The 16095-nt window shown below is 45.6% G+C and overlaps 1 protein-coding gene across 1 annotated transcript in view; it reads right to left on the bottom strand.

Annotated features, from left to right (window-relative positions):
• LOC143814893 (uncharacterized) overlaps positions 1-16095 on the bottom strand; it is a 748367-nt gene that overhangs the window by 43460 nt on the left and 688812 nt on the right. The window lies entirely within an intron of this gene.

Consider the following 16095-nt stretch of genomic DNA (forward strand, 5'->3'; position numbering starts at 1 on the left):
TTATTATTGTTTCTCCCATACATTCTGCTGAAGTGTTACATTGTAATATTCCTGCTATACTTTAAGGTATGTGCACACTGATGTTGGTTTCCAGGACACTCACCTTTTTCTATCTGTGCTGTGGTGTTTTATTGTTTTTAAACATTTTAAAAATGTGATTGATGTGAATAAAGCTTGTTTACTTGGTAACCTTTTTCAAGGTCCTCTTTTATCATAGAATGGTAGAGGTGGAAGGGACCTCCTGGGTCATCTGGTCCAACCCCCTGCTCAAAGCAGGAATCACTAAATCAACCCAGACAGATGTCTGCCCAGCCTCTCTGTGAAGACTTCCATTGAAGGAGAACTCACCACCTCTCGTGGCAGCCTGTTCCACTCATTGATCACCCCGACTGTCAAAAAGTTTTTTCTAATCCCTAATCTGTGTCTCTTCCCAGTTTCATCCCATTGCTTCTAGTCTTTCCTTGTGCAAATGAGAATAAAGATGATCCCTCTACACTGTGACAGCCTTTCAGATATTTGTAGACAGCTATTAAGTCTCCTCTCAGTCTTCTTTTTTGTAAGCTAAACATTCCCAGATCCTGTAACCGTCCCTCATAGGACATGGTTTGCAGACCGGTCACCATTCTGGTCGCTCTTCTCTGAACTTGCTCCAGTTTGGTGATGCCTTTTTTAAAGTGTGGAGCCCAAAACTGGACCCAGTATTCCAGATGAGGTCTGACCAAAGAGGAGTAGAGGGCAATAATGACTTCACGTGACCTAGACTCTATGCTTCTGTTAATACATCCCAGAATTGTATTTGCCCTTTTTGCTGCTGCATCACACTCTTGACTCATGTACAGTCTGTGATCTATTAGTATGCCCAAGTCTTTTTCACATGTGCTGTTGCTTAGCCCTATTCCTCCCATTCTGTATATGCTTTTTTCATTTTTATTGCCCAGATGTAGTACTTTGCATTTTTCCGTTAAAAACCGTTCTGTTAGTTGCTGCCCACTGCTCCAGTTTATTTATATCTTTTTGAATCCTCTCTTCTCTAGTATTAGATATCCCTCCTAGCTTTATGTCATCAGCAAATTTAATCAGTTTACCCTCAATTCTTTCATCTAAATCATTGATAAAGATGTTGAACAATACAGGGCCCAGGACAGAGCCCTGTGGTACCCCACTTGAGACATTCTTCCAACTGGATGTGCAGCCATTTACGACCACTCTTTGGGTCCGATCACTAAGCCAGTTATGAATCCACCAGTTGCCTTGTCCATTCCATACTTAGTCATTATTTCAATAAGGATGGTGTAAGATACTTTGTCAAATGCTTTGCCTAAGTCAAGATATACTATATCTACAGCATTTCCCTGATCCACCCAGTCAGTTATTCTGTCATAGAAGGAAATTAAGTTAGTCTGACATGACTTATTAGTTACAAACCAATGCTCACTCTGGCTAATCACTTCATTCCTATCCAGGTACTTACATACATGTTATTTAATAATTTGTTCAAAGCTCTTTCCTGGTATAGAAGTCAGACTCACCGGCCTATAGTTCCTTGGGTCCACCTAATTCCTTTTTTGAAGATAGGAACAACATTTGCTCTTCTCCAGTCTTCTGGGACTTCTCCTGTTCTCCAAGAATTTTCAAAGATTATGGAAAGTGGTTCAAAAATGTCTTCTGCTATCTCCTTCAGTACTCTCCGGTGTAATTATCTGGACCTGGAGACTTGAATTCATTTACGTTAGCTAAGTGTTTCCTCACTATCTCTCTGTTTATAGATATCCTGGATTCTTCTATTCCTTTAATAGGACAGTGAAGATCAGTTTATGTTATATTTCCTTTCTGAGAGAAAACTGAGGCAAAATAGGAATTTAAAAGTTCGGCCTTCTCCACATCCTTTCTTACCATTTCATCATTTTCATCCTCTAAAAATCCTACAGCGTCTTTGACTTTTCTTTTACATTTGACATACTCCTAAAATCCTTTTTTATTGCTTTTGAGTTTGACGTTTCTGGCAAGCCTTAATTGTCAGCTTTAGCTAATCTGATTCGTGCCCTGCAGGTTCTGCAGACAGCATTGTATTCTTCTTTAGATATGCCTCCCTCTTTCCATTTGATAAACATGTCTTTCTTCCTCTTTAGCATGTGTTTAAGTTCTGTGTTCGTCCATCCTGGTTTCCTTAAATGCTTCCTATTCTTCCCTCTTTTCAGAATTGCTAATGATTGCACTTTGAGAATCTCATTTTTCAAGATTTTCCATCCTTCCTGGACATTTTTGTCCTAAAGGATATCCAGCAATTGGATCCTTCTGATACTCTGAAATCTAACCTTGACGTCTGAGTCTTCACAGGTCTTCCTCTTCTATTTATCCAAAATTCTAAAATAGCATGGTCGCTACCTCCTAGGGTTCCAGCAACTTTTACCTCCTCAACCATTTCCTCCCAGTTTATAAGGATTAGATCCAAGGTAGCAGATCCCCTTGTTTTCTCTCCTACCTTTTGGAAGATAAAATTGTCAGCAAGAGAGGATAAGAATTTGCTTGACCTGTTAGTTTTACCTGTGAGAGATTCCCAACAAATGTCTGGATAGTTGAAATCTCCCATGACAACTGTGTCATATTTTTTGGAGAACTTGGCCATTTGATGAATAAAGAGTTCATCCATATCTTGAGCTTGCACAGGCGGCCTGTAGTAAATGCCTACAATGGTGTCCTTTCCGTTGTTCTCTCCTTATATTCTTACCCAAACAGTTTCCACAGAACTCCCAGTCTCTGAAGCTTGGATCTCTGTGCAGATATACTCTTTTCTAACATACAATGCAACACCTCCTCCTCGTTTATCAAGTCTGTTTCTTGCAAATAAGTTGTATCCTTGTATTCCAATCATATGTATCGTCTCACCAAGTTTCAGTGGTTCCAATGACATATTTCTTTTCCTGCATTAGTAGTTCCAATTCTCCTTGTTTGTTGCCCATGCTTTGTGCATTTGTATAGAAACATTTTAGTTTGTGATTGGTTTCTCTTCCTCCAATATTTTTATTATTTAGATTTTTTTGTTTTTGTTCTTCCCTTCCACTTCTAATAGCAGAGTTCTCAATAGTAATTGTCAGGTGTAAGGCTTTTCCTGGCCGTATATTTCCCTTCCCACAATGTTCTAGTTTAAAACGCTCCTGAGGAGTGTAGCAAGGCGACTTCCAAATACATGTTTTCCAGTCTTCGTAAGGTGCACCCCATCTCTAGCAAGTAGTCCATCGTATAGGTAATTCACTCCGTGATCCAGAAATCCAAATCCTTGCTGACGGCACCATCGACGTAGCCAGTTGTTCACCTGCAGAATCTTATTCCACCTCCTTGTTCCATGGCCGTCCACTGGGAGGATGGAAGAGAAGACCACCTGCGCTCCCAGTTCTTTCACTTTCTTACCTAAGTTTTCAGTGTCACTGCAGATGGTTTCCAGGCCCTTTCTTGTGGTGACATTTGTCCCCACATGTATTACCAGGAGTGGGTAGTCATCTGTAGGTCTGAAGAGTTCTGATATCCTGTCAGACACATCTTTAATTTTAGCACCTGGAAGACAGCACATTTCTCTTGAGGTTATATCCGGTCTGCAGATCGCGGCCTCTGTTCCTCTCAACAGGGAATCCCCCATGACCACAGCTCTGTTTCTTCTTCACATTTTTCTTTTTCCATCCAGGAGGACTCTGAGGTCGTACAAGGTTGTTCTTTGTGGGTATCTTGATGTATTTCTTCATTGTTCTCCTGCGTGAGAGCCTGGTACTGATTCCTGAGCAGTATGGGTGCTGACTGCCTCCCGATCCTCCTGCTTCTGTGTCACATGCTTCCATTTCTCTTGTTCTTCAGGTGCACTTTGAATTTCTTCTCTTTCTGTAACATAAAGAGATAACACTGCTCTGTCTAAGAAATCTTCACCTTCCTTAATGATTTTCAATGTAGCTACCCTCTCTTCTAGATTTTGCAACTTTTCCTCCAACAGGACACAAGCTTGCATTTCTGGTATGTGAAGTTTGGCTTTTCCACTGGTAAGTCTGTGAACATGTAGCAAGAAATGCAGCTCACCAAATGGCTCCTTGCCTCTTCCAGTTCTTACTGTTAAAGAGATATGAAAGCGGTGAAAAAAATGCCAAAATTTGCACGCCTACCGGTGGTGTTATACAGTGCCTTGCGAAAGTATTCGGCCCCCTGGAACTTTTCAAACTTTTCCCATATATCATGCATCAAACAAAGATACCAAATGTAAATTTGGGGTGAAGAATCAACAAGTGGAACACAATTGTGAAGTTGAACAAAATTTATTGGTTATTTAAAATTTTTGTGGAAATTCAAAAACTGAAAAGTGGGGCGTGCAATATTATTCGGCCCCTTTAACTTAATACTTTGTTGCGCCACCTTTCGCTGCGATTACAGCTGCAAGTCGCTTGGGGTATGTCTCTATCAGTTTTGTATATCGAGAGACTGAAATTCTTGCCCATTCTTCCTTGGCAAACAGCTCGAGCTCAGTGAGGTTTGATGGAGATCGTTTGTGAACAGCAGTTTTCAGCTCTTTCCACAGATGCTCGATGAGATTGAGGTCTGGACTGTGACTTGGCCATTCTAACACCTGGATACGTTTATTTGTGAACCATTCCATTGTAGATTTTGCTTTATGTTTGGGATCACTGTCTTGTTGGAAGACAAATCTCCATCCCAGACTCAGGTCTTTTGCAGACTCCAACAGGTTTTCTTCAAGAATGGTCCTGTATTTGGCTCCATCCATCTTCCCTGTCCCTGCTGAAGAAAAGCAGACCCACACCATGATGCTGCCTGTTATGGTCTGGTGATTAAGGAGCGACATGCGACTAGCTCTGGGCAGGTGGTAACTATACCGACCGCAGTTCCTGATCTTAACACAGACACTAGCAGTAGCCGTGGGATGTTCCTGTCACTCCCTGGACACCTCGTCACAGCCGGAGATCTAGCTACCCCTAAAGGTAGAAACAGGAAAGCTATCTTGCCTCAGAGAAAATCCCCAAAGGATAGACAGCCCCCCACAAATAATGACTGTGAAAGGAGAAGGAAATGACATACGTAGTATGAAACAAGATTTAGCAAAGGAGGCCACTACTAGCTAGAAAGAATTAGTACAGGACAGAACACTGTGCGGTCAGTAATAAAAACTAGAAAAAGTCCACTGCAGAGAAATGCAAAAATCTCCACACCTGACTAAAGGTGTGGAGGGCAAACTCTGCTGCCCAGAGCTTCCAGCTTAGCTGACTAGATACATACTGATAAGCTGGACAAATGAGCAAAACATAGAAAGTGCTAAACAACAAAGTCCACAACAAGTGAACTGCAAAAAGACAAGCAAGGACTTAGCTTTGCTGAAATGGTCAGAGTGACAGGGAAATCCTCAGAGAGCCATGACTCCAAGCTCAACAATTGACAACTGGCATTGAATTAGGGAAAAGGCCAGACTAATATAGCAGAGCAAGAAAGACGATCAGTGAAAACAGCTGCTGATGCTAAATCCAAGAAGCAGCCATACCACTCAAAACCACAAGAGGGAGCCCAAGAGCAGAACTCACAAAAATGCTACTTATAACCACCGGAGGGAGCCCAAGAGCGGAATTCACAACAGCTGCCACCATGTTTGACAGTGGGGATGGTGTGTTCAGGGTGATGAGCTGTGTTGCCTTTACGCCAAACATATCGTTTGGCATTGTTGCCAAAAAGTTTGATTTTGGTTTCATCTGACCAGAGCACCTTCTTCCACATGTTTGGTGTCTCCCAGGTGGCTTGTTGCAAACTTTAAACAACACTTTTTATGGATATCTTTGAGAAATGGCTTTCTTCTTGCCACTCTTCCATAAAGGCCAGATTTGTGCAGTGTACGACTGATTGTTGTCCTATGGACAGACTGGCCCACCTCAGCTGTAGATCTCTGCAGTTCATCCAGAGTGATCATGGGCCTCTTGGCTGCATCTCTGATCAGTCTTCTCCTTCTTTGAGATGAAAGTTTAGAGGGACGGCCGGGTCTTGGTAGATTTGCAGTGGTATGATACTCCTTCCATTTCAATATGATCCTTGCACAGTGCTCCTTGGGATGTTTAAAGTTTTGGAAATCATTTTGTATCCATATCTGGCTTTAAACCTCTCCACAACAGTATCACGGACCTGCCTGTTTTGTTCCTTGGTCTTCATGATGCTCTCTGTGCTTCAAACAGAACCCTGAGACTATCACAGAGCAGGTGCATTTATACGGAGACTTGATTATACACAGGTGGATTATATTTATCATCATTAGGCATTTAGGACAACATTGGATCATTCAGAGATCCACAATGAACTTCTGCACTGAAAGTAAAGGGGCCGAATAATATTGCACGCCCCACTTTTCAGTTTTTGAATTTCCACAAAAATTTAAAATAGCCAATACATTTCGTTCAACTTCACCATTGTGTTCCACTTGTTGTTGATTCTTCACCAAAAATTTACATTTGGTATCTTTATGTTTGAAGCATCAAATGTGGGAAAAGGTTGAAAAGATCCAGGGGGCCGAATACTTTCGCAAGGCACTGTACATGGTATTATTCGGTCACTATGTTGTGGTAATATGTGATCTGGTCATGGTGTGACGGTATTTGTCCCTTGTATGTGGTCATTTTAAAAAATACATGTGACTCATTCCCTTAAAGAAAAATAAATATACAGATAATGAGTATTGGATATTTTAACCTCTTAATCCCATATGACGTACTATCCCGTCGAGGTGGGCCTTAATTCCCACTGACGGGATAGTACGTCATAGCGATCAGCCGCGCTCACGGGGGGAGCGCGGCCGATCGCGGCCGGGTGTCAGCTGCCTATCGCACTATGATCGCAGTGTACTGGCGGTACAGGGAAGCATCGCGCAGGGAGGGGGCTCCCTGCGTGCTTCCCTGAGACGATCGGTACAAGGCGATGTACTCACCTTGTACCGAGCGTCTCCTCCCTGCAGTCCCCAGATCCAAAATGGCCGCGGGGCTGCATCCGGGTCCTGCAGGGAGTACTTCCGAGTGCCGTGCAGGCGCTGGTAAGCCTGCACGGCTGTATGTCAGATCGCCGATCTGACAGAGTGCTGTGCAAACTGTCAGATCGGCGATCTGTGATGTCCCCCCCTGGGACAAAGTAAAAAAAAAAAAATTTCCACATGTGTTAAAAAAAATTAAAATAATAATTCTAAATAAAGAAGAAAAAAAAATATTATTCCCATAAATACATTTCTTTATCTAAAAAAACAAACAAACAATAAAAGTACACATATTTAGTATGGCCACGTCCGTAACGACCCCACCTATAAAACTATCCCACTAGTTAACCCCTTCAGTGAACACCGTAAGAAAAAAAAAAAACGAGCCAAAAAACAACGCTTTATTATCATACCGCCGAACAAAAAGTGGAATAACACGCGATCAAGAAGACGGAAATAAATAACCATGGTACCGCTGAAAACGTCATCTTGTCCCGCAAAAAACTAGCTGCCAAATAGCATCATAACCAAAAAAATTAAAAAGTTATAGTCCTCAGAATAAAGCGATGCCAAAATAATTATTTTTTCTATAAAATAGCTTTTATCGTATAAAAGCGCCAAAACATAAAAAAATGATATAAATGAGATATCGCTGTAATCGTACTGACCCGACGAATAAAACTGCTTTATCAATTTTACCAAACGTGGAACGGTATAAACGCCTCCCCCAAAAGAAATTCATGAATAGCTAGTTTTTGGTCATTCTACCTCACAAAAATCGGAATAAAAAGCGATCAAAAACTGTCACGTGTCCGAAAATGTTACCAATAAAAACGTCAACTCGTCCCGCAAAAAACAAGACCTCACCTGACTCTGTGGACCAAAATATGGAAAAATTATAGGTCTCAAAATGTGGAGACGCAAAAACTTTTTTGCTATAAAAAGCGTCTTTTAGTGTGTGACAGCTGCCAATCATAAAAATCCGATATAAAAAGCGCTATAAAAGTAAATCAAACCCCCCTTCATCACCCCTTTAGTTAGGGAAAAATAATAAAATTAAAAAATGTATTTATTTCCATTTTCCCATTAGGGCTAGGGTTAGGGCTACGGTTAGGGCTAGGGTTGGGGCTAAAGTTAGGGTTGGGGCTAAAGTTAGGGTTTGGATTACATTTACGGTTGGGATTAGGGTTGGGATTAGAATTAGGGGTGTGTCAGGGTTAGGGGTGTGGTTAGGGTTACCGTTGGGATTAGGGTTAGGGGTGTTGTTGGATTAGGGTTTCAGGTAGAATTGGGGGTTTCCACTGTTCAGGCACATCAGGGGCTCTCCAAACGCGACATGGCATCCGATCTCAATTGCAGCCAATTCTGCACTGAAAAAGTAAAACAGTGCTCCTTCACTTCCGAGCTCTCCCATGCGCCCAAACAGGGGTTTACCTCAACATATGGGGTATCAGCGTACTCGGGACAAATTGGACAACAACTTTTGGGGTCCAAGTTCTCTTGTTATCCTTGGGAAAATAAAAATTTGGGGGGCTAAAAATCATTTTTGTGGGAAAAAAAAGGATTTTTGATTTTCACGGCTCTGCGATGTAAACTGTAGTGAAACACTTGGGGGTTCAAAGTTCTCACAACACATCTAGATAAATTCCTTGGGGGGTCTAGTTTCCAATATGGGGTCACTTGTGGGGGGTTTGTACTGTTTGGGTACATCAGGGGCTCTGCAAATGCAACGTGACGCCTGCAGACCAATCCATCTAAGTCAGCATTCCAAATGGCGCTCCTTCCCTTCCGAGCTCTGCCATGCTCCCAAACAGTGGTTCCCCCCCACATATGGGGTATCAGCGTACTCAGGACAAATTGGACAACAACTTTTGGGGTCCAATTTATCATGCTACCCTTGTGAAAATACAAAACTGGGGGCTAAAAAAATAATTTTGGTGAATTTTTTTTTTATTTTCACGGCTCTGCGTTATTAACTATAGTGAAACACTTGGGGGGTTCAAAGCTCTCAAAACACATCTAGATAAGTTCCTTAGGGGTCTACTTTCTAAAATGGTGTCACTTGTGGGGGGTTTTAATGTTTAGGCACATCAGGGGCTCTCCAAAGGCAACATGGCGTCCCATCTTAATTCCAGGCAATTTTGCATTGAAAAGTCAAACGGCACTCCTTCCCTTCCGAGCTCTGCTATGCGCCCAAACAGTGATTTACCCCCACATATGGAGTATCGTCGTACTCAGGACAAATTGCACAACAACTTTTGTGGTCTAATTTCTTCTCATACCCTTGGGAAAATAAAAAATTGGGGGCGAAAAGATCATTTTTGTGAAAAAATATGATTTTTTTAATTTTACGGCTCTGCATTATAAACTTCTGTGAAGCACTTGTTTGGTCAAAGTGCTCACCACACATCTAGATAAGTTCCTTAAGGGGTCTAATTTCCAAAATGGTGTCACTTGTGGGGGGTTTCAATGTTTAGGCACATCAGGGGCTCTCCAAACGCAACATGGCGTCCCATCTCAATTGCAGTCAATTTTGCATTGAAAAGTCAAATGGTGCTTGTCACGATATGGTATGAAATATCATAAGTTTAGTTTCTCTGGTCAGCCCAGGATGTGGGCTAAGAAACCCCCCTTGTCTTTTACTTCAGAGTTGAGCTTGCCTTTCCCCTGTACATGGGGGAGGAGAGTTTTATTGAGGAAAGGCATTTACGACCGGAATTTCCTGTAGTAGAAAGTGCTCAGCTTTAACTGTTAGAGAAGATTCTAGAATCATGAAAGTCCTTTGTTCTGTTTTTGTAAGATATTAGGCAAACGATTTAAAATACGAACACAAAAATATATCGTCATAATCACACTCGGAGGATCTACCCATCCCTCGAAACACAGGTTTCTAGCTCCATCTGGTACAGAGGTAGGGATTTCTCTGTCAGTGTGCGTGACAGGTGGGACATGTTTGGTCTCACTGGAATGCCGGCGATGATACGAGATGAATGAGGGGTGTGGTGCGATTATGATATGTTCAGCAGCGGAATTACAAGTCTTAGAAAGATTTAGCTTATACTTAGTCAGAATGTAGAGAGAGGAGGGACTGGGATAGCCAGCCTTTTTGGTGATGTCACCAGGTTAAGCTATAACTGTTTGGCCAGACTCCAGCAGTGAGTCTGTTGCTGGAAGAACATGTGGGTCTGACCTGAAGAGCTGTACCTCATGCATTGGGATTTTTGGGAGCCCCTCCCCCAGGGCCATATTTAGCGTTTCTGCTGCCCTAGGCACTTTTAGCTTGCCTCCCCCTTTGGTGAGTATGACACTATCGGCAGTGACTTTGGCAAGAATCACTGATGTGAAAGTCGCCTTCTGCAGCAGATCCGGCAGTTTTTCTGCATGTGCCGTGTAACGGATCACTTACAGCAACACTGCGTTCGGCCTCATTCATTCCCTATGGGATTTGCTGCACTTTGCCATGATCTGGCAAATGCGGTACCATACCTCCCAACTTTTGAAGGGAAGGAGGTATAAAGCTTGCGGCGCACTACGTGCGCCGCGGCAAAATTTAGGCCACACCTCTGACCACACCCATTTCACAACTAGTCACACTCATATCCACGTCCCAACCACAGCCATTTAGCACTGCTGATCACACTGTTTTATATACAATAATTATAACCAAAAAAAATGGCCACAGTGCTCCATACTGTATAATGGCCACACATGATGCTCCATACTGTATAACGGCCACACATGATGCTCCATACTGTATAACGGCCACACATGATGCTCCATACTGTATAATGACCATTGGCCACACATGATGCTCCATACTGTATAACGGCCACACATGATGCTCAATACTGTATAACGGCCACACATGATGCTCCATACTGTATAATGGCCACACATGATGCTCCATACTGTATAATGGCCACACATGATGCTCCATCCTGTATAACGGCTACACGATGCTCAATACTGTATTATGGCCACACACAGTTCTCCATACTGTATGACCCCCCCTCCTGTATGCATGGCTCATATTCGCCGCTCCCTGTATGCATGGCTCATATTACCCCCCCCCCCCCGTATGCATGGCTCATATTCACCCCCCTACTGTATGCATGGCTCATATTAACCCTCCTTCTGTATGCATGGCTCATATTCTCCCCCCCCCCCTGTATGCATGGCTCATATTCACCCCCCTGCTGTATGCATGGCTCATATTAACCCCCCTTCTGTATGCATGGCTCATATTAACCCCCCTTCTGTATGCATGGCTCATATTAACCCCCCTTCTGTATGCATGGCTCATATTCCCCCCCCCCTGTATGCGTGGCTCATATTAACCCCCCTTCTGTATGCGTGGCTCATATTAACCCCCTTCTGTATGCGTGGCTCATATTAACCCCCTTTCTGTATGCGTGGCTCATATTAACCCCCCTTCTGTATGCATGGCTCATATTCCCCCCCCTGTATGCATGGCTCATATTAACCCCCTTCTGTATGCATGGCTCATATTAACCCCCCTTCTGTATGCATGGCTCATATTAACCCCCCTTCTGTATGCATGGCTCATATTCCCCCCCCCTGTATGCATGGCTCATATTAACCCCCCCTTCTGTATGCGTGGCTCATATTAACCCCCCTTCTGTATGCGTGGCTCATATTAACCCCCCTCCTGTATGCATGGCTCATATTAACCCCCTTTCTGTATGCGTGGCTCATATTAACCCCCCTTCTGTATGCGTGGCTCATATTAACCCCCTTTCTGTATGCGTGGCTCATATTCCCCCCCCCCCTGTATGCGTGGCTCATATTAACCCCCCTTCTGTATGCATGGCTCATATTAACCCCCCTTCTGTATGCATGGCTCATATTAACCCCCTTTCTGTATGCGTGGCTCATATTCCCCCCCCCCTGTATGCATGGCTCATATTAACCCCCCTTCTGTATGCATGGCTCATATTAACCCCCCTTCTGTATGCGTGGCTCATATTCCCCCCCCCCCTGTATGCATGGCTCATATTAACCCCCCTTCTGTATGCATGGCTCATATTAACCCCCCTTCAGTATGCGTGGCTCATATTCCCCCCCCCCTGTATGCATGGCTCATATTAACCCCCCTTCTGTATGCATGGCTCATATTAACCCCCCCCCCCGTATGCATGGCTCATATTCCACCCCCCATCTTGAATGGCGCGGCTTACCGTCCTCCTTCCCCCCTCCCCGTCCCCCCATCCCTCAGTCATACTCACCTGTTCCTCACCGAACGGCCGCGACGTCCCTCTGGCTGTCCCGACTCCCGGCGCGCTGCACCTTCTTCCTGCATGAGCGGTCAGGTGATACCGCTCTGCTAATTAAGGCCATGAATATGCGCATATTCATGACCTTAATTAGCAGAGCGGTATCACCTGACCGCTCATTCAGGACGAGCTCCAGACGCCGAGACCAGGCATCGCTGGAGCAGGTGAGTATAGTCTTCAAGGGGGGAGGCGGGGAGGTGGGGAGGCGGCAAGTCGGGAGGTGACCCAGCTTTAAAAAAAAAAAAAACAAAAAAAAAAACACCAAACCTTGCTCAGGTGCCGCCCCCTGCAGTGTCCCCGCCCTAGGCACGTGCCCTCACGTGCCTAGTGGCAAATACGGCCCTGCCCTCCCCCTAGCATGGTGTTTGCCTGAACTGATATGAACTAAGAACATGTGAGTTATCTTTTCTTCCTTTAATCCTTTTATTTTCATAATTACCTTGTACATATTTGCAATTGTCTCATTTGTAACATCTTTGTAAAATATTTTTATAAAAAGCACTGCCTACATTCTGTGGGGTATATTATTTCATGCCAGTCCTTTCTCCCTGCTCTAAAGACGTACCCTAAGTCTCTTGAAGGGGAATTACGCTGTTTTGGGGTTAGCTCCGGACCCGTTTGATCGGAGCTGGTGGCAGCTTACCGTGTGCCGGCTTTTGGGGGGTCACTGTAGCGACTGCGGCTTGATAATTATTGTTCCTGCCTGAGTGGGAGTAGTTATCGCGTCGCTGCAGCGCGCCCAATAGCCAGTACATAGCAGGCAGCCTTTCTGGCGACTAATTACCCTAGGTGCAGTACCTAATCTGATCTGAGGGTAAGGGGGGCGCCAGAGAGCTGCAAGTGTTGAGTGAAACTGTAAGCGGGATACACAAATCCCTGCAGTTCATGGTATATTGAAGAGCAGTGGGATACCTAAAATAAGCCCCTGCTGTAAACTAAGAGGTCAATAGCCTCGTGTGTGTTTTTCCATCACATTGTGGCAGTGGAGGGATAACTAGGATAAGCCCCCTGCACATGTGATAGCCGTCTGTTGGTTTAAAGTCACCCCAAACCGTGACATATTGTGGGCAGCGGCTAAGGGATCTTGACAGTCACGGTGTGAATCGTGACATATTGGTGGAAGCGGTGGGATATTAGAGCATTAGTGATTTGGTTTGAGCAATCATTCCTCTCACTAAAAACTTGCAGAAAGTTCTTGCGAGAACTCTGCGCAAATAAGTTTGGGAGAACGAACTCAGTGCTTATTAGTTGTGAGACAATTGTGTACTGGTAATTATCCCCCCCCTTTCTCTTTGTTTTTCTATCCTATCTTTTATTTGGCAACCATGGTTGTGCTGGGAGAAACCTTTTATAAGAAGCAGTCCAAGGACACTCTTATGGCCTTGTGCATGTCACAGCAGATTGACTGTACAAACAAAACCAAGGCTCAAATGGTCGCTGAACTGGTGCAATTTGAAGCGGACCAAGCCAGGCCACAGAGCCCAGAGTCCGCAGAAGCCGGCACAAGCGAACATGGTGCTGCAGCAGGGGTCCACCCACTGAATGCCGGCCCGATTAGACATCAGGGCGGATTGGGCCCCCACCTGCTGGCGGTCTTGGAACTACTCCCCGCTGATGACCGTGATGGACGTCGGCAGCTGATCCAGCAATACCAGGAGCGGGAGCACCAGCTGCAGATGGCCCGACTGCAAATGCAGGGGTCATCCCAGTCAAGTCGTGAGCCCAGCAGCGCTCAGACACCGAAGCCCCGGCCCGACCACTTTCCTGTTATGGAAAAGGATGGGGACTTGGACACTTTTCTGCGGGCCTTTGAGAAAGCCTGCAGGCAGTACCAGCTGCCTACACCAGAATGGGCACGATTCCTGACACCAGGGCTGAGAGGAAAAGCTCTGGAGGCGTTTGCTGCCCTTCCTCAAGAACAAGATGGTGACTATGAGGCCATCAAGCAGGCTCTCATAGCTAAGTACCAGCTTACACCCGAGGTGTACCGTAACAAGTTTCGGACCCTCCAACGTGGCCCACACGACAGTTACAGTGATGTGGTGCATGGACTGGGGACCCACTTTGACCAGTGGACCCAAGGACTGTCAGTGACCACCTTTGCACAGCTGCGAGACCTGATGATCAAAGACCAGTTCTTCCATCTTTGCCCAACTGAGGTGCGACAGTTCGTGATGGACAGAGAGCCCAAAGACGTGACGAAAGCAGCGCAGATTGCCGATGCCTATGAGGCCAACCGTAGATCGGAAGTGCGGAAGCCAGTCACCTCCAGCTGGAGAGGGGGTAAGCCTGCAGCCAACGCCAGTACCCCTGCCAGCCAACCTACCAGAGGTCCTGTCCCCGTGGCCAACAGCACCAGACCTACCACCGAACTTCGCCAGTGTTACCACTGCAGGCAGACTGGACACCTCAGTCACCGATGTCCAGCCAAGCAGAAGAACCCCTCATCCCAGGGCCTAATGCAGCAGTTCTTTTGGTGGGTGGTGTGGCTGGGAGGGGGTGTGATAATGTACAGCATGTCATTGTGGGAGGTCGTGTTGCTACAGGCCTCAAGGACACCGGGGCTGAACGAACCCTCATCCGACCCGAACTGGTGGCCCCTGAAGAAATCATTCCGGGGAAAACCCTAACTGTCACTGGGATTGGGGGCATCAGCTGTCCCTTGCCAATGGCCCGGGTTTTTATTGATTGGGGTGCCGGGAGCAGGGTGAAGGAAGTGGGGCTGTCTGATAATTTGCCCACTGATGTTTTGTTGGGGACTGATTTGGGGAGGTTGTTTGCATACTACGTCATTGACACCCCTACCCAATCTACTAATGAGGGTAAAGTTAACCCTGGTGATGGTGATGATGATGATGATGGGAAATCGCATGTGTTACCTGACCATGCTTTATCTTGTAATGTTGCATCTGATAACCATTTTTTCCCTAGGATTGATAGTGGAAATGTTGTACCTGTGCCAACTGTATCTGATAATGATGTTTCTGTGAAAGTTGATGTGTCCATAGGTACAGGAGTGCTCAGCCACGTCGCTCTGCGGAGTGAGATGGCTGAGGAACCCCTAGCAGGGGCAAGTGTCGGTGCTACAAGAAATGGGGAGATACATGGGAACCGTGAGGAAGGTGATGCCATGCAATTGACCAGTGCCACCGAGGAAGGTAACTGGCCCATAAGTAGCAATGCTCCTGAGGTAATGGGGGTGGATGGGGAGGTAGAGCCCATAGCAGCGTCGGCTGATGGGTCTGTAGAAATCCCCGGGGAGACAGCCTACATAGCTGCTGTCACCCGCAGTCAGAGTGCCCGGAACGCAGATAACTGTTTGCCTCCCGGACCCTCCTCAGTCATCAGTGTGACTGAACCAGAAGTGGACCCAGAGCAGGTCCAAGAGGGTTCCCGTGGGGAAGGGACCCTGACATCGCTTTTGGCTTCCCCTAGCCAGGAGTTTCAGGCCGCTCTGCACACAGATGCGAGCCTAGAGTGTTTGAGACAACTCGCCGGGACGTCATTTTCCGAGACTGATAAGGAGAAGGTGTTCTGGGAAGGAGGAAGGTTGTACCGGGAGACAGTACCCGGAGAATCCCAAAAGGAGTGGTTGAGGGAAAGACAGCTGGTCGTCCCGCAGCAATTCCGGGGTGAGTTGTTGCGGATTGCCCATGAGATCCCGCTAGCCGGACACTTGGGGATCAGCAAAACTAAGGCCCGGCTGTCTCAACACTTCTATTGGCCTAAGATGGGGACAGATGTGTCAAACTACTGCCGCTCCAGTGTCACCTGTCAAAGAGTGGGGAAGGCGGGGCCTGCTCTTAAGGC

This window comes from Ranitomeya variabilis, chromosome 3 (assembly GCF_051348905.1).
Source record: "Ranitomeya variabilis isolate aRanVar5 chromosome 3, aRanVar5.hap1, whole genome shotgun sequence".
NCBI lineage: Eukaryota > Metazoa > Chordata > Amphibia > Anura > Dendrobatidae > Ranitomeya > Ranitomeya variabilis.